The following is a 25864-nucleotide window of genomic DNA, read 5'->3' as shown; positions in this document are numbered from 1 at the left end:
AAGAATAAATAAATATAAGGAAAACTCTCATGTATGAACTAAAGAGAAAGTAGAATGTGTAAATAAACTTTTAAAACATCTAAGCTTATTAGCTTTGTTAATTAACCCATCCATCTGTCTGAGCCAGTTGGTGAGTTCTGAAAAAATAAAAGTAGGAAAGATTTCCTTAAAATATTCTTCTGGTTCAAAGTAACATGTCTATTACCCACTGTCACTCACCAGTGTCTCCTGAACAGCTGTCATGATTCTGCAGTCAGGCTAGTGCCATTATGTAGATACGAGTAAACACCAAAGGCCAGGAAGTGGCTGGGAGGAGGCTGGGTAGTAGCACACTTTTAAGGATTTCACAGTAGCCTCCTGGGGTTTGCACTTTCTGCACATCAGATAATCAGGTAACTGGGCTGGGTGAGAGAAGATTTTGAACTAGTCTTATCTCTGGGACTATTGAACCCTTTGACCTTAGAGAAATCATTGTGTCTAACTAGACTTTTAGGTCCCTCCTCTGTATAATGAAGAATTTGAAATACTTGGTTTCTAAAATCTCCTTTCATATTTACGTACTGATCATATGATTTGCCCCACCCATCAACCCCATGGTGACTGTGACAGCTTTCCTGTAGGGACCAGGCAGCAGTGGAAATGTGCCAATCTTCCTTCTGCCATTGGCCTGGGGAGAGAAGCTGACTCCAAAGTTCTGGTGAAAAGAGGTGGATGCAGAAAAGAGAGTGAGCAGGCAATCTTATGTCTTGGTGTCTTGTGAACTGATATCTTGGTGTTTAATTACTAGCAAAAGAAACCTAGTAAAATGAACCCAAGTCAAATGGGAAATTTACTGGAAGGACACAGAATTTTCATAGAAGTTAAGGACAAAGTTTAGCTAGTCCTCATGAGGGAGTAGAATCAAAATTGAAAAGATGGGAACTCAGATGACCACCTCTCAGATAATTCTGTCTTCTCTTTCCCCCTCTTTCTCTCTTCCTTATCCTTTCTCTCTCTCTTTGTGCTAGTTCCTCCCACCCTCATTTCTCTATCAGTATGGGACACTTCGCTCATTCCTAACCCAATCCTAGGTTTACATGACATTTCTATCTCAACATGAAAACCAGTTGGCACTCTGTATGTCAACTCTAAAATCCATGCATGCGATTCTCTTAGTCTATTTGGGTTGTGTCTACATCTACTCCAGTTTGCTGCAACAATAAGTATGGACCATTTGGCTCAGTGTCTATTCAACAGGGGCTCTGGGGGCAGATTATCTTAAACAAATTACTTTGGTTGCAAGAAGCAGAAATCTTCTTTGGCTGATAAGCAAAAAAAAAAAAAAGTTTTGGAAGTACACAGGGATATCACCCGTAATCGAAGAAAACAGGGCAAGTCATGGGTCCTTGGTAAAGGGTGTCAATAGATCTTTTTTTTAGGGCACCACCATTTATATGATTCGGCTCTAATAGCTGTCTTCTCTCTGTGTTTCCCTACGCCGTATTTAAAATTCCTTGAGGGAAGAGTCTAAATGCCCTAGTTTAGGATGTGTTCATATCTGAATTAATCTGTTATACAGGAGATGTGATCATGTAACTGACCACCTTGTCCCAGTTTTTCCAGGACTATCTCAGTTTAAGCACCAGAAGTCCAGCTTCCTGGGATCCCCCTCAATCCTGGGCAAACTAGGATGGTTGGTCACCCTAGAGCATGATCACTTGGGCATCCATAGGTGGCTCTTTAAAGGATTGCTCTGTGTATTGGGCCATTCCTACAAAAAGAGGAATTGTGGTGAGCTACAGGGAAATAACTCATAAAATGTCTATTACATTTTATTTCTTGGTGGCCCAACACACTCCCCCACCTACACAAACCCCCCATATACACACTCTCTTCCCATTCTTTCAAAGACACACTTCTCCACTACATGATTCGGTTATTTCACATCCTACCACAAATTGACTGCTAACCTTCTCAAAGGGAAAACACTCAAAACCACGTCCTTCTACTCCAGGCAGAGGGGATTTTGTGCCCTTTAGGTATAAATTGTCTACATGGTATCCAGTCTTCCTTTCTGTGTACCCTAATCCTATCTCCATATATTGCAACATAGTTTGTTTCTGGCAAAAGGAAAAGAAATGAAGGGGGAAAAAGGTTGCACAGTTTCCTTTTAAACAGGAAAAATGGGGCATGGTGTGTAAGAGGGTATTTATTTAACAGTAGTAGCAAGCAAGAAAACAGCAATAGAGGGAACAGTCCTCATTAATGTAGCTGATAATGAGGTTTCTTCCTCCTCGGCCCCCTCATACCATGGTTCCTATGGCTTCACCTGGCAACTCGGTCAGGGTGATCTGCCCAATGGGCAACCTGAGGGGTCTGTACTCTGGTGGCCCTGCCTTTATAGAGTTGAAGTAGTCATCCATTATTTGTACACCTGGGTATGGCAGTTTGAGAAAGCATCCTCACAGGTAAAGTGTTCTCTCCATGACTTTCAAGTTCTTATTTTTATTCGATGACTATATCCGTCACCCTAGTCAACCTCATAACTCAGCATTTTGTCTGTTCCCTTAGAGGTCTGCACTGATTCCGTGTTGCATGGAGTCTAAAGTCCAAATTCCTTAACATAATACACAGTAGTTTTCCTGATCTGGCCTTGCCTCCTCTCTTTGTGCTTTCTCTTGCGTCTCTGATTTCAGACTTTGCCAGATTAACTGTTCCCTCCTCCAGCTCCCTGATCAAGCCAACTCTCTCTCTGGCATATTTCTTCTCTGCATGCCCTTCCCCACCTTGTCTGACCTTTAACTCTTATTCATCATTCATTTGCGTCTCAACTGAAGAGCGATTATCTCTAGAGTCTTGTATCTGCCCAGCTCCCTACACCCCACCACTGCCTTTAGCACTGCCACAGTTCCTCTAACGCTTGATAGTTTCATTGCACTTGTTTCCCATATATTTGTCCCTATACTACCCTAAGCTTCCCGAGGGACAAGTTGATGTTTGATTTATTCTCTGCCCAGTTCATTGCCCTGAGTGCCTCCCTCACTCCATGATAGGGACTTTCACCTGTTTACAGCCTAGTTGTCTAACGAGTGATATACAGCAGGTGATAAATTTTTGGATTAAGGAATGAAGCAAAACTGCCTTGTGGTGTGATTAACCTCTGTTTATATTTATGTCAACTTTCAACTAGATAGCGAGGGCAGGGGTCAGTGTCTGAGTCATCTAGTTCCACACGGGGCGTGAGCAGAGTAGACCCTTGGTCAAGCGATTGCAGATCGGTTGACTGATCCGCTGGAGAGCGAAGCATAAGAAAGCCTTTTGGAGCCTCGCCCCTTCAGGGCAAGCCCCTCCGCTCCCCGCCAGCCGCCGGCGACCCCTTCTCTCCCTCCACTCCTCTCTGAGCAGTAGAAAGACCCCGCGGTGCCCCGCAAGCCCACAGGCAGGCGGGGAGCCGGCGGGGCGGGACTTCCGGTCCCGCTCTTGAATGCCTTCCGGCTCGAGGCGGAAGCCGGGCTCCGGTCCGGATTGGAGCCGGAGAGTCTCAGGCACTTGTCTCCTCAGTGGATGTCTCTCGGCCCCGCCGCTCCCCCGCGCCGCGGGACGGGGAGACCCGGTAGGGACGGGAGAGTCGGGACTCCCCGCGCGGGCAGAGGGAGAGCCCCAGGTTTGAGGGAGGGGGCCAGGATTGGGGGTCGGGGAACGAGGGGGAGCCCTGAGGGCAGCCGTGAGGGGCTGGGGAGGGAGGCACTGGGGACCCTGAGGCCGAAGAGGCCCTGACAAGGGGAGGGGACTGGCGGGTGACACTAGGCAGGATGCATCTCGGAGGAGAGCAGTCCCGCTTGGGGGAGTGTCCCGGGACTTGGCAGACTGTGAGGCGGCACGAGTTGGCAAAGGTTGACTTCCAGGGGAGGTTTGAGAGGAGGCAGTCAGTCCTTCTCCTAGAGTCGTAGATGAGAAGGACGTCTTGACCTAACGGATCAGAAAGATGACCAGCCACCTATTGGATGCTGAACTTGTATTGCTTCATTTGCAATTACGCTGGCTTTTTTATGTGGATTTATTTATTTTATTTTACCCGTGTGGATTTCGGGGAAGAAATTTTATATTCTCAGGGAAAACTTGAACTCTTCCTTACCCAGGTCCAATTTATACTGCATTTCTTTGTCAAACAGATAGTGCTTTGAAGTTGTCTTCATACAAACAAGCCTACCAAAGTTTTCCTTTTGGAATCTTCTCTACCGTGCAGAGTTTAGGTTGTCTTATTTCCTTTGTCATGGAATGAACTTCTAAGTGTGTTTAGAATTACAGTGATAATTACATGGAAAACCAGTGCTGTCACGTTTGCGATACAGTTTATTGTTTTTCTGCCTAACTTTCTAAAACATTTTTACTGAAAATTATCCTGTTGCGTCTAGTTTTGTAGTTTAACTGGTAAGGCAATTTTAGATTAGGGTGAAGCCAATTACTCGCAGTTCCTAAGGATTTACTGTTCCTTTTTATTTCTGCTACAAGGAAAACATTTGCTATTGGCAGATTTCTAAAAAATATTGATAACCCAAAATCTGTTGCTATAAACACATTAGCATATGTAGTTTTCCTTATTGGCCATCGTGTAGTACGTGGACTTGCTTTTATCATTATAAGGGGTAATTATTATTAATCGTAATTATTGTCTACAGTTTACTCATGTTTTATTGACTGTAATTAATATGTACTTCCTAATCTGCATCATATAGTGTCTCACTTCTGTGAATTACAGACTCTTTTAGCTTTGGGTAGATGGCAGATTTGGTTTTTGTCACAAACTGAGCAAGGTAACTAGGGAGATCCCTAACATTGTCATTGGTTGAGGGTGATATCTGATGATTGAACCTTTTGCTTGTTTCCAGTATTTCATATTTCAGGTGTTACAATTTTTTATTTTTAAAATTATCCAGAACAGAAGGCAATAAAATTTTAAATATACTACTGTATTGGTATAAATAACTTTTAGATCTGACTTGGTGATCTGACTTGTACTAATTCAAGTGAACTGGACCATTTTATGTTTATTGCTGCCTTAGTGTCTTGCTAGCTTATAAACTCTTTTTTCCCCCGGCTTTATTGAGGTATAATTGACAAATCAAAATTGTGTTTGTTTAAGATGTACAACGTGATGTTTTGATATACACATATGTTGTGAAATGATTACCACAGTCAAGCTAATTAACAAATCATAATTTCACATAGTTATAGTTACTAATTTCTCTCTCTCCCTCTCTTTTTTTTCCCTCTGGTGAAAACACTTAAGGTCTACTCTCTTAGCAAATTTCAAATATACAACAGTATTATTAATTGTAGCTTATAAACTCTTAATAGCCTTGGAAATTTATGCTTGAATAAGATCGATGGTTATAATTTCCTTATGTTTAGGGGCACAGCTGATACGTCAAGTGGAAGCATTGCCTAAATACAAATAATGCTTTAACACGTGATTGAGCATATTGAATAAATTTTCAAATTAGAAAATGGAAAGATGACACTGATGTTTAAAGTTATTGAATTAACTGCTATGTAGATTTGTATATGTCTTAATTCAGTCTTACTTCTTTAAAGTAGACAATACTGTTTTTTTCTGTTAAGGCTTGATCTGATTTTTCCATATAATCTTGCTTTTTAAATGTTCTTCCCCCGTTTTCCTTGGTTTTGGGAGATGAAGTAGTTGAGAAAGCCTGCAGGACATTAGATGTTAGTTCTTAGGAGAAGAAGTTCTCATTGTTGACACACATAAGCCCTACCTTTTGTGGCAAGTTTCTAGTTATATATCTGAGTAGTATATTTAAAATTTTATTGCCTTCTGTTCTGGATAATCTTTGGAATTTTTGTTCTTTGTACTAATTGTTGAGTCAATTTCTTAGCTTTCTCAAGTTAAATTCTGCGTGTTGTTCTGCAAGATTTAGATGTATTTTACAGTTTAACCAACAGTGGCTTTTTTAAAAATCAGGGTGCAGAAAATTGCTAGTTATTCTTATGGATTTACTCATTTCTGCTGCAGTGAAATATGTGTCTGTACATTGGAAACACTATTAAAATAGCAATAGCCAATACTGTCTTCATATATACATACTAACCCATTTTGTTTTCCTTAATCACCAGTTTGTAATATATGAAGTAACCTGCTATATTGAGTTTTCTGGTTCTAAACTCTTGTGATTATCAATTTTGTTATTATATTGTCCATTCTCAGTTACCTGTATACCCTAGTTAGAAAGTCATTCCCTGCCTTTTGATAGAATTAGGAGGATTTGTTGCAGTTGAGAATACAGCTTTTGGACAACAAAGTACCAAATAGAGTGTTGACCTTCTGCTGATTCACCATCCAGCTGCTGCATTGCCTTTTATGCAAGATGGCCCTCAAAAAGATTGACTGAGACATAATTGACCCCTTCTTTTAGTATCTCTTTTTGTCCTTTTGCTGAGTTAGACCTTTTCTCTCATAGTGACTAAGATGAACTGGGCCTCAAAGTGACACCAGGGGATCAGAGCAGCCAGAAAGACTGCAGTCCTGTTAGTAGAGCCTTATGCATCCACTGAGTCTGATCCCATAAATCTTGGCCAATTTTCCAGGCTCCTGGTTTGCAGTAATGGCTGTGAACCACTTGTTTACATTATTGTTGTTTGAAAAATAGTTTCAATACTAAATCATAATTGATCAGAATTAGATAAATGGACACTACTTAGTTTTGCTTAGAGTGAGACATCATATTAATTTATATATGTGCTTTTCTATTAAATTGATAATGATATACCTCACAATTGCAAATACAGTAGAAAACAGATTGATTGCCTTTAGTCTTTGTGTTGTTTTTATTGTTTTTTGTTTTTTTTTTAAATTTGAGATCCTGAGGAAAAGAAAAACTACTGGATAAGGGATTTCTGCAGAGGTTGGGGAGGCTGACAGTTATTGGTGACATATTAAGGGGATGATGTTTGGAGCTGTCTGCACTGGTCAGAAGGGGTGTCTTCACACTAAGGTTGTTTAGAATTGCCAGTGCCTGGTGATAATAAAAAGCAGAAAGACTTTTAGTTGCCTTTATTATTGTTTTAAAATACCCTACAGGCAATGTGCCCCCTTATTGCCTATAGCAGGCAGGGAAAGAAATCCCTTCCATCTCTGTGAGAATGACCTGGCGGAGTTTCCTGAAGTCAGAGTATTTATAGTAATTAAGAGTCATGGAGAGGTTTGAGGGAAGGGTTGAAATATGAATAAAGAACTAATTTGGAAGGTTATTTTCAATTCTGAGAGGATAAAAGCACAGAGATTGATGAGAACACTGTAGATGCGAGATGACCAAGTGCTGTATGTGAGTCTACTTGTCTTAGTTAAAGCTGAGGAGGGAGGGAAGGCCCTAGGAAGTGCTATATAATCCAGTTCTAGACTTCCCCACAAGAACTAATAAGATTAGAAGTATTAGTCAACTCCTAATATTTTAAACCTAAATGATGACTATTTCATAGTAGTTAAATAAAGTTGCAAAAATAAAACAGTGCAAGGAACCACCTGTATACCCTTTATTCAGATTCACCTATTTTTAACATTTTACCTCATTTGCTTTATCACTTAAGAATAAGAGTACTTTTGATGGAAGTAGAAAACTCGCATAAAATATACTCCCAGGTTCAACTACTGCTAACTTTTGTTCTTTTCCTAATGAACAGTTATCTATGGTTCTAAGTCTCTGAGTTCTCAAGCTAGAAAGGACCTTGGGAGATAATCTGATTTGACTCCTTTGAGGATGGTAATGTTGACCAATCCCGGACAGATGGGTTTTGAATTCTAAACCTCCATGGCCCCTCCAGGGTCTTATCATCCAGACAGGTAGTTTTCCTGGGTCTTTTTGTTGCTTTGTGGCTTATACATTTTAATTTGATCTCAAAACAAGCATGTAAAATGTTATTTCCTAGACCTACCTGAAATCTCGCTTACGTTCATTTAAGTCCACCTCTTCTGAATCTCTTTTCCTTTTCCTATAGAAAACAACTGAACAACATCCTTTTTAAGAACACTTAACTATTCTGTAATAAATACCTCGTTAACGTTCCTTGGGTAAGACTATTTTTTTTTTCCTTTAGACTTTCTACCTAAAACATGCTTTCCATCTCTTTAGTCAAGTCACAAGGCTTTATCTTGGCGGATCTTTTAAGATTCTGGGTTTTTCATATCCTTTTAAAAGTGTGGTGAACAAAGCTTAGAAGAGTCTGACTAATGTAGAATAATAACAATGATGCTTTATGTATAAATTATTTAGGAAGTTCTTTTCTTATATAGTCATTTGATCCATGGGGCAGGACAGGTGGTATCCCTGTTTCAGAGGCAGAAAAACCTGACCTACAGAAAGGTCCAGGGACTTGCCCTACATCCTGCAGAGCTAGGCTGTGTTGGAAGTGGGATGCAAGCTCAGTCTTCTAACCCTAAATCCAGTTCCCTTTTCCACGGCATCTCCTTGGAGGTCCTTACATATCGTGTATTGTTAAGTGTCCCTTAGGGTCACTTAGGCTCTCTCATTTCTTCTCCCCTTTCACCAGTGTCACTTGCTGTTAGGGAAATAAAGTGTTTGTTGACTCCACTTGTACTTTTTCTTCCGCACTTAAAATAATATCACTGCAGAATTGGAGTGAGCCTGTAGCAGCCCCTTAATCCAGTCTTCTACCTGATTTGGGTACCCTCATAACACTTCCTGTCCCAGAGGACTTGAGGCCCTTGCCTGGATACGTAAAATAACAAGGTGTTCATTTCTATTTTATGCAACCTTGGCTCATTGTTGGGTGGCTCCAGTTATAAGGCGATTCTTTTCTTTATAACAGATCCAAATTACCTGTTGTGTAGTCTGTTGGTTTTAGTGATATCAGCCAGAGAAACACAGAAGATCTGTTTTTGCTTTGATACATAAAATTGTCACATATTTAAAGATAACTGTCTCTTAAGATCTCTTCTCCAGGGTAAATAATGCTAATACCCAGATCTCTCACTATCTGAATCATCTTATTCTGGATGTGCTAGGTTGTCCGTATTTTGAAAATACAGCTTCTGTAATGTGTACACTATTTTAGATGTCTGATCAAGGCAGCAAATAGTGGGACTGTTACTTCTTGTAAAGTGGGCACCATGCTCTCTCTGTTATTGCATATTCAGTATTATGAAGTCCAAATTACATTAATATTCAAGTAGACACATCTTGCTCTTGTATTAAGCATTTGGTAAGCCAAAGCTCCCCGAAGTTTCACAAGAACTCCCTGTTAGTCTGGTGCCTGTGCTTGTACAACTGATTTTTGAATAGAAATGCAAGACTTTATACTTATTCCCTATTAAATTTTATCCTGCCAGTGTTTCAGCAGTCCAGAATTTTAGCATACAGAGATATATTTTGGTCTCAATATTCTTGTTTGCTGTAGCCATCCTTTTCAGCTTTGTCTTCTCCATTTATAAAACCCCTTAAAGCTTGTGTTGAGTCAGGGCTGGCTTTGGGCTGATTACAGCTAGGTAGCTAATGTGCCTTGTAGGGCTTAGAAGCAGATCATTTATGGATGATTTTATACAAAGTTTTCTGCAAAGAAGTGTGGCAAGTGCTAGTTCTCTGGCCCTGGTTGCCTTATTCCCTAGGAGACCCAAGAATTACTTACAGGCAATTTCAAAGCCTTTACTGGTTTTACTGCATGTCTCTGAAGAATAGAAAAGACAAATTATTGGAATTATGTTCCAATATACCTGTCTTTCTCTTAGCTCTCAAAGCTAAATGTCACCCCTTAAACCTAGAATAGTTGAAAAACGTGGTTTAGAGAAAGTATCCGGGGCCTGCCCTTGCTTATGTTTATAATTTTGCTTTGGAGTTTAGTCTTTGAACTGTGTATGACCTCTTATCCACACTTGAAAGATGTAAAAACTGCCATGAGCTATAAAAAGATTTTTAAAAAAGACTTGTAGGGGGAAACAATAATTAATATTCTTGGATTAGGCTCTCCAATGGCCTTAGTTCGTTTTATACACACACACACATACGTATATATAATAGGTTTATATAGAGGTTGTTTCCACTTTTAGTCAACGTCAAACCTTTCCATTTTAAGCTAGAAATCTTATGCAGACAGTGCAGATGTCGAACATTTCTGCCCTCTCAGAGTGTTCTGTTTGATGCAGTCTAGAGCCTGCTCTGTGTAAAACAAAGGGCAGCTCTCAATTACATAATTTAATGTGGAAAATGGACTCAGTGTAGAATCTTTGTGTCTGGTGCTCAAGGGAGTTGCCTCAGTGATGACTGGGTTCTTTCATTGACACTGTTAATCTCTGCCAGTTCTCTTCACAGTTGGGTAGAAGTAATTGCAGTGACAGATACAATGTGCTGGAGGACTTAGAGGTCCTAAGCACTTGGCTTTCATAGACATTTCTTGTATATTTTATACAAAAGGGGAAAGGAGATGCAGAAACTGCTCCTAAATTGGGAGCTCTAGTATTTTTCTGTAAAAATTGTTTCATATAGACAATTAAAGCTGTGTTTGCACCCTTCCTTGAAACACATTATTACATTTGTTTTGCCACTTAATTTTGGAGTTGGGGGTAATAACGTTTGTTTATTTTATTATTTTTTTTTAATGGAGGTACTGGGGATTGAACCCAGGACCTTGTGCATGCTAAGCATACACTCTACCACAGAGCTATACCTCCCCGCCATTATTACATTTGTTTCAGAAGCATGGGCAAGATTGGTGTCTGTGTTAATGAAATTTGGTCAAAAAGGTGTCAGTGATTTAGGTGAGTGGTTCTTAACCTGTCAGAGCCAACACTCTATTTTTATAGTAAATATTTTGCAGTTCCTCTTTTACTATCCTGAAATGAATTCATAGACATACTGTAACTACTTGCAAACCTGACTGCAAAGAAATGCACATAATATTCCAGCCATAATATAAAGGAGAAATAAAAATAAAGTCATTAAAAATATATTTTTAATATGTATATACTCTATATATATTAAGTGGTTAAACTTTTTGTACTTGTATCTAGGATTGCTATGAATGGAATCATTACAAATGCAGACTTATGTAGGTAAATTGTACTTACATACACTGAATTATATTGCTGTCATTGAGATGATTTTCCAAAATGGTGAATAAGTCTTGACACAATTTAGAGAAAAGCTAAGTACAGTCTTATCTTGACTTTCAAAGCAGTTACCTCTTGGGAGAACTTAATGATTATTAAAAATGTGAAAAAGAGAATTCCTGTTTATATGTTAAATGGAGTTAACAGTCTAGGCTTTGATAATTTAAACAACTTTTTCATCCACATCTATTATTAGTGGAATTTTAAAAAATCATGAGGGATGCAGGATTGTCCTTTGTCATGCAGTACTGTTCCCAGGCATTCCTTGCCTCAGTGCACCAAGTGCCTTCAGTGCCCCCAGTCATTGTCACGACCAAGAGGTGTTTTCACGAACTTTCAAAACATCCCTTAGGGTTTCAAATTAAATCATATTTTTCAGCTTTGTAAATGTAAAGGAAACCAATTTCTTTTCCGAGTGGGTATGTAGAACTATCTTTTTAGGTTAGGGATAACAGATATGTTTTAAGGTCACAATTCTGGCTCATTGGAGGTGGTTGTCTTGAACCTTGTGTTAAAAATTCTGAGGCAAAGTCCAACCTCAGTAGGAAAGAGTATTGTGATTGATTAGTCATATCTGCCATTGGTAGACGGGGGAATGGCTGCATGGATAGCTGCCGATATCCCATCTCGATATAGCGAACTGTGTCTTAACCCATTGGGTACCAACACCCTCACCCCATGGGATTAGGAAATATGTGGGGAAGTTTTTGGTTGTCCTAGTGATGAGTGTATATGTGTGCGTGCGTAGTTAGCATTTACTGTTTGGGAACCAGGAATGCTGAATGACCCACAGCACTCTGGACAGTCCCACTCTGTGGGAAAATATCCCATCTAAACAGCCTTAAGTCCCTCATTGAGGAATACTGATCTAGCTTGGAAGACAGTCTGTTTCTGGAACCTGTTCTGAACCAGATGGTCACTGGCACTAGATACAGAGGTATCTTGGCACTGAATGGGAGATTGTACCATAATGACCTCCGAGGTCTTTTCCAACTCCATGATTTCATGAGTGTAAGTCAAGGTTAGCAAACTCTGGCCCTCAGGTGCCTGTTTTAGTAAATAAAGTTTTACTGGAACACAGCTGTACTCATTTGTTTATGTATTGTCATTGGCTACTTTGGGGCTATAATGACAGAGCTGAGTGGTTGCCGAAGAGACCGTATTTATGGTCTACAAAGCCAGAATCCTGCTGACCCTCTACAGAGAAAGTTTATCGGGACCTGGTGTCAGTAATACTTCTTGAATGGAACCAGCATGTAGACTGATGTTACTAAGTGCGTCATTCTTGTGACCTTAATAGTTCCTGTGTATGTTGTGATTCTGAAATCTTTTTCTATGTCGGTGTAGCCCGGAAGACTAACCAATTGATGGATCAACAGTAAAACTTAGAGCTGGAGAATTCTCAGCTTGATTCTGCAAATATCACTAGATAAAGTAGTGCAAGGTCTACGACTTCTCTTTGACTGGTTCTTTGGTCTTTAAAATTGGGCTGATAAGTGACTTTCTTCACAGTCATGTACTAACTGCTAGTTATAAAACACTTTGAAAGCCATGAAAATGAGAAAAAAATGGAATCTCAGAATCTTCTGAAATCAGTTTCGGAGCTTTTTCTTCCTATGTATTTTAATAAAGAAAAGCACAGTGAGATAATAGCGTGGCTAATGTGTTGGCATTGTGTAGTAAATACTAACTTACAAAATAACATTCCGAGCACTTATTTAAAATACTTTAGTATTTTAATGAGGTTACAAGAAATAGGCATTTGTTAATCTTTACTTAAAAAAGAACAACTTACCAGTTTATGTATTTAGTGTGTTAGTGTATCAGTCGGGGTTCTCCAGAGAAACAGAATCACTTGTGTATGTGTGAGTTTTTAAAAAGAGGTTTAATTTATTGAATTGGCTCACGGCATTGTGAGGGGCAAGTCCAAAATTTGTAGGGCATGTTGGCAGGCTCTAAGGTCATGCTGATGCTTTAGTCTTGAGGTAGAATTCCTTCTTCTGTGGGAAACTCAGTTTTTGCTCTTAAGTCCTTCAACTGATTAGAGGAGTCCCACCCACATTATCAAGGGTAATTGCCTTTACCTAAAGTCAGTTTACTGTAGATATTAACCACGTTTACAAAATACTTTCACAGTAACACCTAGATTAAGGTTTGATTAAATAACTGGGTACTATAACCTCGCCAAGTTGACCGGTAAGACTAATCATCACAGTTAGTATTTAGAATACTTTTGGTATGTTAAACACGTGGTGCATAAAATATTACATGATTAGTTAATGGGAGAGTGTGTATATTCATAGCCTAGTAGTCTAAGGGGATTACCTGGGTTTTCAGTCATCTGTCAGATAAAGAATGGAAAATGAAAAATTTAATCAACATTGTCACCCTTTGAAATGTAAGTTATTCTCTTTTTTTGGTGGTTTTAATATGTTGTGTATGAAAATTTTTTAAAAATTTAAGGTGCCTTAAGTAATTTTAAAAATTTATAACTTAAAACAATTATTTTATTTTAATAATAAAGTTTATTAAAAATTATGAATTTATGTTTTTATAAGTTAATGCTTTTGGTAATCTTTTTGCATAAAAAAAATTGTAGAGCTGGGAATTAGTTTTGAGCTTATGTAGTCCAATTCCCTTCATTTATGGCTGAGAAACTGGTCCTAGAGAGGTGGAGTGATTTGCCTAGGTAATCTATTGAGAAAAAGAACCATGATTAGAAGCCAGATCTGGTTTCTGATCCTGGGCCTTTCTGCTACTAAAGTGATTAAATTAAGTTAAGTGATGCTAATCACGGTTAGGTTTTATGAAGAGAGAGATTTTGAGTCTCTATTTAAGGGAGTGAATATGAATGGATAGTTAAGAGAATAGTGGTGATATTCAGGCCATGCAGTGACCCTGGGGGCAGGGTGGGCAGGGAGAAGTGTGTTTATCATAAGATATATCCAGATGGACAATATATCCACTGCGGCACACAGTGACATGTGATACCCCTGCGGCTAGAAAAGATTTTGCTAGTAAATACAAGCTAGCCATTGGATGATTCATAGGGGATATTCCAGAAGACCGTAAATGTAGTGAGTGCATGGACCAAAAGAAGTTCCTGAGAGAGCTTTCTTTGTTGAAGAGGTTAAGAATAGAGAAACATGCTCTCTTGAAGCAGCATAGGGCAGGAATTTGGAAATCCTCTAGGAGGGAATTTTAAGGACACAGGGCACAGAGAAAATATTGTAGGATGTAAGTGGATCCTTTAGAAGGCTGCCGGGTTTCAGGTACCGTCTGAGCTTTCTTACCGGCAAAATAAGTGTAATTATACCTGATGCACATAGTTGTTATAGGAAGTAAAGGAGATAATGTATATCATGTGCTTAGCATAATGCCTGGTACATGGTATTCAATAAATAATCGCATTTATTGTATTACATCATGGCAACTGGTTAAGGGTCTTGTAAAAGGTATCACTAGAGTAAGATCCTTTTTTTCCCCCTACTTCCCTTCCCCTAATTTTTTATGTAACCTTCACAGCTCTTTAGCATGCTTTTTGCCTCAGATTTCTTATTTCCAGGCAGGTGTATATCTTGATTATGTGTAGTACTTCTCTACCTCTGTGATCCTCCAGCCTGTCCTTTTTTGAATAAACTGTGTATCTTTTGGGGGCCATACTTCAATTGCAAATTCCATTTCATCAGACTGAGAAGATGTACTTGACTACAGCGCTATCTCCAATTTTACTGCCCCTGTTTTAATTTCCCCCTTTTGGAATTTAACTGTGAAGATGTGGTTGGAAAGGGAAGTGGAAAGTACAGAATTTTGAAAAAACATCTCCCTTTTCTCTTCATGGGGTTAGTCCCTTTAGGTTTGAGTAAAAACCAAAATATTTCGATAGATGCCAACTCCAAAGATAACTAGTTAAACAAAAAGATGTTTTCTGTGATAACTGTATCTTAAGATATGAAAAAACACTTAAGGATGTAGACTCAGTGGTAATCAGTGTATGAGCCCAGGATCCAGTAGTGAGATTACTAGATATGAGGCATAGAGTTACTTGTCTTAACTTTATAGTGTAACTGTTTCTGAACCAGACCTGGAAACCATTTCACTTATGTTTGGAAGGTTGGTAGAGTTTGCACCTGATTCAGAGTAATTTAGTGTGTTCAGTTATCATTCTAAGGAGCCTTTGCAATGCTTGATGATCTGTTAAGGAAGGATTCTTTCTTGGAAACCCCCTGAACTGGAAGAGAGCTTCTCTGCACAATTTTGTATGCTAGGTTTTACATTTAAATTGAGAAATTTGTGTTTGTGTATATTCATAGGCAAAAGGAGTTCAGGAAAGCTTGAAAGAGGTCTTTAAGAAGTAAGTTTGAATATTTCTTTCTAGTAATCCCTTTTTTTCCCCAGAGATGCTATTAAATAAACATTGCTTTTTGCATGATAATGATTTTTCTGTAGTTTGATCATAAGATAAAACAGCTTCTTATTTTCAGACCCCAGTATTTCAAATTATACGGTATTCTGTTTCACAGTCCTACAGTTGATAAGTATTGGTAGTCTATATAGGTCTATAGTAGCATTTGATTTTCAGTGAGAAATGTTGGCAATTATTGTCTCTTAGAAAAGCAGGTAAGTGATGTGTTGGTCATTAGCGCTTGTTCTGTAGCGCTTGGTGTACCCTCTCCTGCAGTCTCTTCCTTTCCCCACTGTTTTCTCTTCCATTGATAATGATGCTTTCTCATCTCACAAGTGCCCCACACATTAAAAGCACTCCCTTCTCTTTCTTCTGTCCCCAAATCTCTCCTCCAAGTGAAATCTCCATTTCTCTCATAACTTATAGCTAATCCATAATTATTTAAGTTAATTCAGAGTAAGGGTGGAATGACATATACTTAACCCTAAGGTACATTATGTAAGTTACCTGTATTTTGAAGTAAAACTTGTAAAACTAAACAAAAAACCTATTGAGTCAAAGAATTAGCAAGTGATTTAATATATAGAGATTGCTTGTTTGCCTTCCTTTTTTTTTTTTTTTTTTTTTTGTCCTGGACTCTCAGTTTCTCAGAGAATGTATTTCTTTCCTAGAGGAGTTAAGAAGAGGAGAAAGAATAAGAGGAAGAGACAGGACCTTTTTCAGTTTAACAGATGGGTATAGCTGCTGCTTGACTTTTTCCTTCTCCAGATTCTTCTTCTGTAATCTCACTATAGATTTTTTGTTGTTTGTTTAAATACTCCTGTTATGGAATACAACTCATGTCTTAGTTACAGGTTCCTGTCTCCCAACCTGCCAAAAGAAATTCTCCTAATTTATATGTTGTCACGTTACATGTTCTTCTATGAAACCTGTGATTTTACTTTGTTTTTCAGAACAGCTGTAAGTTCTATTGACATGAATTTTTTCCATTTCTTAGTATGCCCTCTTGAAAATGTTCCTAATTATGTTGATCTCTGTCCATTGAGAATATACCATTTGCCCAAACACTGCACGGGGCATTTAATATCATTATATTCAGTCCTCACAACAACCCTTATATAAGGGGGATATTTGTATTTCCCTTTTGTAGATGAGGAAATTTTGGGGAGAGTAAATAATTTGTCTAATTTTATGCTACTTGTAAATGGTGGAACCAATTTTAAAGCCTGTCTGCTTTCGCTTATGCACACTGTTTTCCTCTGCATCTCAAAAGCACCCCAAATATTTTGGTGCCTTACCGATAGTACTTTTTAGAGAGTGTGAGCAGCATGTTGAGTCTATAATTTTTTTTGTTTTGTGTATCTGTGTACTCCTAAAAGTGTTTTATGACCCATTTGTTCCACTTTAAACTTTTATTAAAACAATCAGTTTATTATTGATGAATTTTTTTCAAGGATGGTACTATAATTAATGTAGCATCCAACATAAAATAGATGCTTAAGAAATATTGGCTGCATGGATCAAAACAATAACAAAAAGAGAGGTGACAGTTATTGGGAGTCGGTATTCATATAAAAATTCATTTCTTTTGGAATGTGAGGCAGGAATGTTGCCCATATTACAGCATGCTGCAGGGCAGCGTTAGAATCCAAGCTTTGATTAAAATCACCCCAACTCTATTATTTCTTTCCTTTACAACCACAGGTTTTTGCCAGCTGAAAGAATAATGGAGAGGAATGATGAATGCATTTCCATCTGCTGCAGAAAAAAAATTTTAGACAGTTTCGTTCTTTTTAAACCTAGATAAAAAGGGTGCTTTGAAATGAAGAGTAAATTAGTGGCGTACCTAATGAGTAGTTATTACATTCCTGCTCTAGAAGCCTGTTCAGGAGGTACTGACAGTGGTGGTTGCCTGTTAACAGTTCAGTCGCAAATAGTTTCTCCCTGGGGGATAGTATAAGCCTTCAGGCATCCTTAAGACTCTTTCCTTTTCACCCCCAACTGAGAGGTTTCAGAGAAAGGTGTTACTCTCCCTGAACTGCTTAGGTTTTCTTAGGCTGTCAAGGTCAAAAGCAAACCAAACTTCTGGAATTATGTGCCATAGAGCCTTTTACTCACTGCAACGTGAGAGAACTAAGCTGTTTTGAAGAGCTAATATCTCGAATATATTGCCCTCCGCGCCAGCCGCTAAAGCTGCGGTGGTGGTGGTGGTGGGGCTCACGGATTTCCCGCTCTCACAGAAGAGTTGGTGGCTCTTGATTCTTTTTGACGTTATGGTTTATCATGTTGCCCCTCAGGATCACTTCAGTAGCAATGTAGTGTAGAGGAATTGCATTAGTCGCTCAATACTGCAGTCTAATTATTAGTGATTAGATCTCTGGGCTCAAGTGAGTAGATTAGTAGTCACCTTTATGCTTTAATAATTTTTAATGATTTCATTTGTGGTTCTTTGGTGTTGACTTCCAGGTTATTGTATTGCTGAATGTTGTATGATGGGCATTAGGATTAACTACTCCCATCAGGGAATGAGAACATAATTTCTTTAATCACTGCTTAAGGTGATTTTTGACACTTTTAGTGTGGTGTCACAAAACAATTTTAGAAAGAGGATAATTATACTCCTGGCTAATAATTTAAATATTTCCTGTGTGCCAATCATTGTGCTAAGTGTTTTACATCTGTTATCTATTTAATCCTCACTGTAGTCTTATTAAGGGCCCTTATTATGCCAACTTCACAGATACAGAAACTGAGGTGTATGGGAGCTTGTTTAGCTTGCCTAACTTACACAGTAGTTAGAGCTGGGATTTGATTTGGGGTAACCTGACTTCAGGGCCATAGCCCTTTAACTGCTCTGCTGAACATCAGGCAATGCCTTCTGTTTTATACATAACTCTATTTAAAATTTCCACTCTTAAAATTCCCCCGTGTTGTTTCCTATTAGAGTCTATATACGGATTTTCCATTTCTATTCTACTAAAACTTTCATCTTCAGTTTTAGTGATTGCCAATTGGTTTCCTGCAAAACTTTGAAAACTTGTACCATTTTTATTCAGGTAAGAGGATTGTGTCACCTTGCTGACTGGCATACGTGTTTTCAGGTTGGGGGCACTCAATCCTTTGTATGGGTAGAAATGAACAGCTAAAGCATTTATGCTTTATTTTGGATTATAAGTTTGGGGGCAGATTTGCCATTTTAAGTTTATCTTAGACACATACAGAAATTAATTTTTACTCTGTAAATGTGCAGATGGGGAAATTCTGGAAGCATCCTGTGCAGAAGAGAAAAAAGTTCACTCAGAATATGAAATTGGTCATAAGAATTTAAAGAGGTGGTGTGGGGATGTATAATCCCTGTGTAGGTTGTTGAATTAAAAGGTTTTCATTTTTTTTTTTTGTCCTTGGAGTCAGCCTTTATACACTGTTATGGGAAATACTTGATTTACTAACTCCTTACTGAGCACTTTTAATTTTGGGAGCACAGTTTCTAAATCCATGAAATAGTCTTCATACATCAAGATGCTGTTTTATTGTGCTTTGGGATTACACCCTCATTCTGAATTTTGACAAATTGTAATTAGGTAAGGTGAGTTACACATCTTCGAGGTGACATAATTCATAGTCACTCTTTTTCCTCAGAAAGTAGGGGGTGGCAAGAGCAGGTAGCTATTTAATAAAGAAGTCACTGAGTTTTCTTTATTTTATATGAAGTGTTAACCTTTGCATTTTGCTATGGAAGGAATATTTTTTTCAGATTGAACTTAATCTTTCTTTTGAAAACCTAAATATGTTTAAGCATAGTTTGGGAACAGCAATAAGCTTGAGGTACTACACGTAATATAATTTTATTTGCAAGCTTTTTAGTCCTGAATAAGGAAGGAATAGAAAGCCAGGGAGACTGAATTCTATGTAATAGTTGTGGTGTTCATGATTAAAATGTCTGCTTCAGTTTAAAACAACAACCTGCTTATTAGTGAATGTGCTTCAGTGTCATGAAAAGAAGGGAAAGAAAAAAGTTATTTGTACATTTCTGTGGCAGGCATTGTGCTAGGTATTGTGTGTTTATGTGTTATCTCAAATCCTAGGTTAAAAACTTTGTGTTAGTCTCTCTCTCTTTTTTTTTTTTTTTTAAAGATGAGGAAACTGAAATTTAAAAAGCAGCTGACTTGTCTGTGGGTAGAGCAAATGCTTGCAGACCTGGGGGTTTGAACCTCGGGATATCTTATTCTAAGGCCTGAATTCATGTCATATGCTTTCTGTCTTCTTTTGAATTTTCTCCTTTTCTTATTCCATTTTTACGCTTCAACTCCATTGGAAGTTTTCAGTACTATTTCTTTTCTTTTGGTAGTTACCCTAAGAAATATTAATATGTATACTTACCAAAGTCTAAATGTAAATACTATCTTTACCCTCTTCCTGAACAATAAGATCAACCTCCTACTGAAATAAACTATGTTTATTAGATGTTATAGTTCTGGGACTTGGTCTTTTAACCTCAGAAATAACAGAGTAACAGTGTTTAGATTTACCCATATACATTTATGTTTTCTTTTTTCTTTCTGATCATTTGATCATTCCTTCATGCAAATTAGCTATAAGATGAATTAGTTTGTAACCACCCCCCAACCCCCATGGGGCTTATGTGGGAGGCCTCTGCTCTGGCTTGCCACCTTGCATAGGCCCTCGAGTTTTGCCTCCTGTTGGCCTGTTTCATGTAGGCTCCCTTCTCCCCTCATCAAGTTCATACCATCAGGACTATGAAGATGTCCCTAGGGCATGCTGGCTTCAAAACTAACTCAGCTCTCTAAATTTGTGCTTTCTTATCATTGCTGCCCTGGGAGCATTTCTTACTTTATATCTAGCTCTGCCATACATTTTTTTTGGGGTGGGGTGGAGATAATTGGATTTATTTATTTCTTTATTTTTAGAGGAGATACTGGGAATTGAACCCAGCACCTCGTGCATGAAAAGCGTACACTCTACCACTTGAGCTATACCCTCCCCCTGCTGCCATACATTTTAAAAATATTTATTCTAGAATTTTTTAGGTGATCTCCAGTCACTGGGTCTACATTGCCAGGAGTAGAAGTTCATATTGTCATTGTGCTGGATTGGAGTATTTTGTACCAACCCTGAGAGGTAGGGAGAGGACTTGATTTATTTTAATCTGTCATGCCCCTACCTAGTAACTGGCAAAACTCTTTAATTGAGAGCATAAGAAATAACTGTTTGAAAGAAAATGATGAAGTTCAGGACATGCTACCTCAAAATATGGCACCTTGGCATATTGAATATTTTAAGCTGAAGGGATTTGAGAAGTGGCAGGTACAGGAGGGACCTTCTGAACTTTTCCTAAGCAGGCCACAAAACCCTCAATGTATGAGGTGTCCTCCCTGTACAGAGAGGAAAGGAGCGTCCTTATCTCCAAAGATAGAGGAACGCCAGAGGAATCGGAATGAATGGCCCTTGCTAAGTTCCTCCGGTTTGCTACCCTTAGCTCATACCCCTTTCTGTCTTACCACATTTTTCCATGACTGTACTGCTGTCCACCAACCTTGGTATAAAAGCACTCAGGTTGAACCATTTCTTTGGTCTTCATTTTCTGTGAAGTCTCCTGTGTCACGTAAAACTTCTATTAAATAAGTTTGTATGCTTTTCTTTTTGTTAATCTGTCTTTTGTTACAGAGACTCAGCTGAGTTAGAAGGGTAGAAGAAAAAGATATTTTTCCTCCCCTACCGTCCCTGGTGATCATGAAAGTGAGTGGCCCCACTCACTCTGGAAGCTGACAAAAGTCAATGAAAGAGCTTCCCCTGAAGGCCATGTGAGAGATGCCCTTCCTGTATCCAGAGGGAAAGAGCATCCCTCTCTTGGAAGATGGATGGACACTGAGAAGAATTTGAAGAAACTGGCCCTGCTAAGTTTCCCCCAGTTTACTACTCTCAGTGCACACTCCATTTTGTTCTGTCATATTTTTCCATGACTCTCTACTCTTCATCACACCTGATATGAAAACACCCAGGCTGAACCATTTCTTTGGTCTTTGTTTCCTCACGAAGATTCCCGTGTCCCATAAAATTTATATGAAGTAAATTTGTATCCTTTTCTCTTGTTAATTTGCCTTGTTTAGAGACCTAGCTGAGACCTTAGAAGGTAGATGGAAAAGATATTTTTCTTGCCCTGCAAGACCAAGTGACTTCCATCAAATGACCCCTCAAAATTTTCTTAAAAACTCCCTTTACTGGAAGCTTACATTGACTGCCCTCTGCAGGCAGCAAAAAAATCTGAAAACAGATCTTTTAATGGGACATTTAAGTATTGTTTTCTTTTGCATCTTATTCTGAGATAAACAGGAGCCAAGGATTACTTGATCTGAGCATGGGTTGCCACGTGTGGTGCTCAGGTAGGACCAGATATACCCTAAGAAAGTTTATAGCATTAGGCTGAAATTGCCATGAACATGTGAAAACTTACTTATGTTGGAATTTTGCAGAGTTTGTTCTGAGAACTTGTCCTCTTCAAGGGCCTCAGTGTTCTTCAAAGAGATGATAACCGTCCTCCCATCAGTCCTCTTTAAATCTTAGGCTCAAAGATCGTTTTTCCTTTTTTACAAAAAATCTATACAAGAGAAGTTCTTCTCATGTGTATTTTAATTTATTTTTAAGTGAAAAAAACCACGCATTGTGAAAGATGGTGCCTGTAACTATTTTTACTTATTCTTCTTTCTTAGCAATAAATATTAGGAGGACATCCAGAAGTAGAAACTAACTTTAGAATACTGTTTCCTATGTTCTTCTTTCTTTCATATAATCTTGTGATAGGATTATCTAAATGAGATGTGTTTTCCTTTTCTCACTAGATAAACACTGTAAAAATAATATTTTAATTGAAAAGATGCTTAACCCATATATTTTTTAATGGGTTAAGGTTAATGTTTTATCAAGTTGTTATTTATGTAGCAGGCCATGTTAATTCAATGTTTTTGGCAGTGACTTTAAATTAGTGCTGATGGAAAAGATGAGCATCCAGAGGGAGACAATTGCTTGCTTTGTAAGTGGCAATGTTGAATAATGACTAAGGACATTCATTTGCACAGCCAGTATAAATTCCGGACAGATACTTTCGTGCCTTTTCCTCAAGTGGGTCATGTGATTTGGTGTTTATCACTGACTTGAATATCTTCAAGTCTTAAAAAATCACATAACTTGACCATGAAATCAAGCAGCTGTTTCAAAGGACTCTTTGCAAGTAGATTTAATTTTTTTATTTTTGGAGGCCATCGCAATGAAATGAAGATTGTGCAGTTTGTGTATACATAATAGAACGTTCCCCACCCCACCCCCCTTTCCTTTCTTGCACTTTCTTTAAAGCAAGTTTCAGTGCAGAGATTTCGACTATACTTTGTGGTTGGTCTTCTCCACGTGGTCCCTGCCGTCCACGGAGTTAGCTTTGTGCTAAGGCTAATAGGCCATTACATTCTTATAAGTCTAATAGTGGGTATGGTGATTGGCAGCCCTCTTTCAGAGATGACAGTTAAGTCCGCATCCGTGAGATTGCCGCCTGTGCATTTTATTTAGATCTGTTCTCTGTCCTTTTGTTTTAGGCTGAATGGAGGAGGAGCCTAATGCCTAAAGAAGGGTATCTGAGTTTGTGAAGAACCTGCCAAGGTTGTTGTGGTGACACGTGTGACTGATGGATCTTTTGGATTAGTTATCTGCAGTGTTTTTAACATATGTTTAGAATTAAAATTGTTCCTTGGTCCTTTCTTCTGCAGGATATGTGTACTGATTTCACTGTAGAGAATCTTTAATATGATGACCTTTGATTGTGCTAAAGTGAAATGCTTCTCTTAAAAACTAAGTCGTTTCAACATTGAGAATTTCAGTATTATTATCTGGTAAAAGCTACTACTCCTTTCTAAGTATTATACAGCTTGGCATTTATATACACATACACACGTGGAATTGTAAGTTAAAGTTAGGCAATAACATTAAAAAATGGGAAGATCATATCAGAGGCAATGTTTATTTCTTGGTAATAAAGTATCTTAAATTCATTTAACAGATATATGCTAAATGTCCTTGATGTATACAGAACTATATTTGATGCTGGATATAATTTATTAATAGCCATAAGTTCTTATCCCTTATCCTTAAAGACCCTACAGCTGTAACTGGTGAATGTTAGTGTTGTAGCAGTTCACATGAAAGTGATATTATTCCAGGACAAAGAGATCAGAGAAAACTTTATAGACATAATGACCTGGGCTGGGGCTTGACAGGATTTGAAGAGGTGTGTGTGTAGAGGAGGAAATATCCAGTAGCGGGAGCCAGGGTGAAGGTGGGACATTTGCAGGTGTGTTTGAGAGACCAGTTTGGTTGCAGAATATGGGATACATGTTAGGAGGTGGAGATTGGAGCTGGGACACATAGGACACCAAATACCATCCTGAGGAGATTCTAAGTCTTGTGAAACTGTAAGATGCTTGATCATCCATTCATTAACCAACCAGCAGAACAGTGTGATGGATAAGAGCACAGACTCTGGAGGGACTAAACGTCCAGATTTGAGTCTTGATTGACTACCTGATGACTTAGTAACCTGTACAAGTGTCTGGACCATCTCTGACAGATCTAGATTGGTTTGTGATGATAAATTTGCCAAATCACCAAGTCATTGATTTTACTGTATTTTCTAGTGTTAAAGGTCTTAATAGCTTTTATAGAAAGGAACCCTCAGTTAGGGTTACTGAGCATAAAATATATAGATATCTTCTCATCACTAACAAGAAGTTTACTATTTTGCTTAGTTTTTTAGTTGAGGACTTTTTTTTCAGTTGAGATTTTTTTAATGGATTGTTTTAGATAATTTTGCTTTCTTTTGGATACTGTTGAATTAATTTTAAATGAAGATAAACGTAAGTTAAATTATATTAAAAATTTAAGTTTAAATTTAAATAAAAATAAAATCCAAAGCACCCCAAAGAATTCACAGTTAATCAGAGCAATCTTGAACCCATCCTGTGGCTGGAATGGAGCCTTTGAGGGTTCTGTGTTTGACAGCCCTAACCATACCACATGTAGTGGGGAATGATTTTCACAAAGACAAAGTGGATGGATGTTTATTTGTTTTGTCATTCCTGTTGTTTGCTTAATCAAAAAAGGGAGTTTGGAAAGCATGCTGGATAGCCAGAGTTACAGCTTCTAGAGAGCAGACCTTTCATTAAGTGGTAAGGATAGCTGAGCTGTGTCACAAGGACAGCCTCACAGGAACCTAGAGTGGCAAATGTGTGGGCATTAAGTAGGTCCTTCCAGACTATTAACTTTTTGTTCAAGGACACTTCATAGGCTCTGATCTTGGGCTGACAGTATTTAACGTTTGGATAGTCCACAACTGCCCCCTTGTACTACCTTATAATATGACCATAAACTACCTTTCGATCTCTGGCGCCGTTGGACAGTTTAGTTACGTATTCAAACTATATTGCGAGACTTGTCATGGAGAGTGGCACATGGGGTTTGGCCCAGGCAGAGGGGAGAAGGAAAGGCTCAGGCCCGGTGCTGTGCCTTGGCCTCTAGTATTTATGTCCCTTTGGTTGCATATATGACCACTGCTTTGCCATGACCATTTGAAACTGCAACGTGATGGATGGATTATGAGGCATTCATTTCAGATGTAAGAATGGGGCTCAAAATTCACCTGACAGAAACCAGACTTCTCTTCAGAGACCCCCAGTGTGGTGGAATTGGAGCCAGAGGACCTGGGCTTGATTGTTGGCTCCACCTCTTACTATTTGTGTCACTTTGTGCAAGACATATAGCTTTTCTTAATCTGTTTTCTCTTTAATAAAGGGAAGGATAGTTATTTCTATTGCAGGTTGTCGCAATGAGGCATAACTAAGATGCTGAGAGAGCACTTTATAAAGTTCTAAAGAGCTATTTAAACGTGAAGTGTCATGGGTAGATTGTGTGTCTTTGGGGGCAGGCAGTGTGTCCCCAGCCCCCACAGTGCTAATGCACAGGGCTTGAAGTTGTGAGCCCCGTGAGGGCAGGACCTTGGTGCCCCACTGTACACCCAGCCTTCTTACAGAACCGTGCTTATCTCATGTTCTCTGTTTCTATGTTTAAGAACTTTTTAACTGCTTTTTTTTCTATTTCTCCATTTCCTCAGAAGTTTTATTATTCCTTCTGCATCTTAGGAAAAAGGTATAGCAGAGCATAGCACCCTATCCTCTGGCTGGGTAGATAAGCTGACTCTTTGTAGACTAATCCCTGAAAGTAGAGAGGTGGGAGGTTAACAACAAGGTTCTCTTTTAGTTCTCTGTCTGCCTCGGATAAAAAGGAGT

General features: G+C 38.6%; 1 protein-coding gene across 8 annotated transcripts in view; it reads left to right on the top strand.

Annotated features, from left to right (window-relative positions):
• The first annotated feature begins 3474 nt into the window (after positions 1-3474).
• Positions 3475-25864, top strand: part of DISP1 (dispatched RND transporter family member 1) — a 174065-nt gene continuing 151675 nt past the window's right edge. For 4 of the 8 annotated variants that reach the window (XM_031690105.2, XM_072948691.1, XM_072948687.1 and 1 more), the window contains exon 1: positions 3475-3592. The gene's annotated coding sequence lies outside the window, so the exon portion shown is untranslated. The remainder of the gene's footprint in view (positions 3593-25864) is intronic. The other 4 variants (XM_015234840.3, XM_072948688.1, XM_072948689.1 and 1 more) reach the window with 2 other exon arrangements.

The sequence above is a fragment of the Vicugna pacos genome, chromosome 23, assembly GCF_048564905.1.
Source record: "Vicugna pacos chromosome 23, VicPac4, whole genome shotgun sequence".
In the NCBI taxonomy this organism is placed as follows: domain Eukaryota; kingdom Metazoa; phylum Chordata; class Mammalia; order Artiodactyla; family Camelidae; genus Vicugna; species Vicugna pacos.
The sequence above is the reverse complement of the archived record's forward strand: the minus strand, read 5'-3'. Positions and strand labels throughout refer to the sequence as shown.